Source organism: Vicugna pacos, chromosome 4 (assembly GCF_048564905.1).
Source record: "Vicugna pacos chromosome 4, VicPac4, whole genome shotgun sequence".
Taxonomy (NCBI): domain Eukaryota; kingdom Metazoa; phylum Chordata; class Mammalia; order Artiodactyla; family Camelidae; genus Vicugna; species Vicugna pacos.
Genome location: NC_132990.1, coordinates 30,633,717 through 30,635,882, shown reverse-complemented (window position 1 = coordinate 30,635,882; position 2,166 = coordinate 30,633,717). Strand labels below are relative to the sequence as shown.

The window sequence follows — 2,166 nt, the reverse complement described above, 5'->3', positions numbered from 1 at the left end:
AAGTAGGTAAGGTAGCAAATATATGTAGAGGAAGATCAAGTTTACATCAAGGAATTACATTTGTGTTGCAGTATGGGGAGTAGGGGACGCAGGATTCTAACACTTGGTCAGGAGGAAGGGGAGTAGCCTCACCCGGGTAGGGAGGTAGGGGAGGGTAAAGGAGAGAAGTAGAGATCTCTCAGAGCGGTGGAGAGCTGTTTTCCACTTGCAAGTAGTACCTAAAGTAATTCTGGCTGTGAGAATCCTGTGGAGGCTGATAATGGTTTCTATTGCAACCACAATCCTACATAGAGGACTGCAAAAGAAAGTGGTTTAACTGAAGTTTGTACCCTTTGAACAACATCTGCCCATTTCCCCCATCTTCTACTATGGCTAATAATACTATGATAATATTACAGTGTATACTTGAAATTTGCTTACAGAGTGGATCTTAAGTGTCTTCACCACACACACACACATACACACACACATGCGCGCACACACATACACACACACACACAGAGTAAAACAAAGAAATACAGTAACTTAAACCAGCAATCACTTAGACTTACTCACACACCAGCAATTTTACTGGGTTTTGATTGATCTAGTCTGGGCTTAGCTTGGGGGTTGTACTGACTGCAGGTATCAAGGTTGGCCAGGGATCAGTTTACAGTGGCTGGTGAAGCTCTGCCCCATGTGGCTCTTTACAGGCTTAGTACCTGCGTTCAAACTGGGGGATGCTCTCCTCATAGCAATGCTGGAGGCATCAGAGGATAGGTGGAAACATACAAGTCTTCTGAAAGTGTAGGCTTGGAATTGACACTCTATCATTCCCCACTCATGTTATTGGCCAAAGCAATTCACATGTCTCAACCCAAAGTCAGGGGTTGGAGAAATATACTACCCCTTTAGTGGCAGAAACTGAAAGTCAAGTGTCAAAGGATGTGTATATTGAGAGGAGTGAAGCATTGGGGGAAACAATACAAAGTGATACTGCATCGAAAGTCATGGTAGAATTGCTAGGAAGTTAAACAGAGGACGGTGCTGCCCAGGCTCGAGTTGTTGCCCACAGGTATACTGTGCAAGCATTGAAAAATCCAAATGCATTTCTCTTTGACCATCTTCTTACTTTAAAATCAATCAAGTTTTTGGAAGGTGAGCTTATTTGTGATCTTTTAACCATTTTTGTGAGTGCTAAACAGCATCATATGTCAAATTTTAACAGAATAATGACTTCATTGAGTCACTTAATCTACTACAAGAACAGAATATGGCAGTAATGAGACTACCTATGGGAATGGCAGTGGAAAATAAAGAAATTTCTTTTGACACAATGAAACAAGAACTTCAGATTAGAGCTATGATGTTGAAGCATTTCTTACTGATGCAGTAAGAACTACAATGGTCTACTGCAAAATTGATCAAACCCAGAGAAAAGTGGTCGTCAGTTATAGCACACGCCATACATTTGGAAAACAACAATGAAAACAACTGTATGGCACACTCAATGGCTGGAAACAGAACTTGAACAAAGCGAAAAACAGCCTTTTGAGTCTTTCTGATACCTGAATTTTTATACCATGTCATTTTGTTCTTTTTGGGGAAAAAACCTAAATCATAGTAAAATATGATAGACTGCAATCTGAAACAGAACAAAACAAAAACCAGCTGAATAGTGATTTTCAGTTTCCTGATTTCAAATGATGTTAACTAGATTTTGGTTGGTTTGTGTATATTTATCCTATTTTCTACGGCATTAATTTTCTATGGCTTTGAGAGCAGCAGGGAGGTTCTCTGTGGTCAAATCTGCAATCGGGAAATGGCACACTGGAAGAGGCACATCGAGCCAACCCAGTCAGGTCATCACTAGTCTTCATATGTGCACCATTTCAAATTCACAAAAAAATCCTCCAGTGTTTCCCAACGTTAGGAACTCGTATCATTTTGGAGGAGGACAGTGATGGAGCTACATATTTTTGTTTGTTTGTTCATTTATCATATAACTAATGAGATTTGAAACTGTTATACCAAATCATGCAATTATTTTGAATTATTTTGGAATTGAAATATTCACATAAACTCTTCAGAGAGCTGATCACTTCAGATATGGGACACGGAGAAAGGCATTTTGAGAGGAAATCACATGCGAATAAACTTGAAACTGGAAATAAACTGGTTTAACAT

The 2,166-nt window shown here is 39.6% G+C and overlaps 1 pseudogene; it reads left to right on the top strand.

Moving 5' to 3' along the window:
- Nucleotides 1-989: 989 nt before the first annotated feature.
- On the top strand, nt 990-1,603 carry LOC102530291 (eukaryotic translation initiation factor 3 subunit M pseudogene; annotated as a pseudogene).
- Nucleotides 1,604-2,166: the final 563 nt, after the last annotated feature.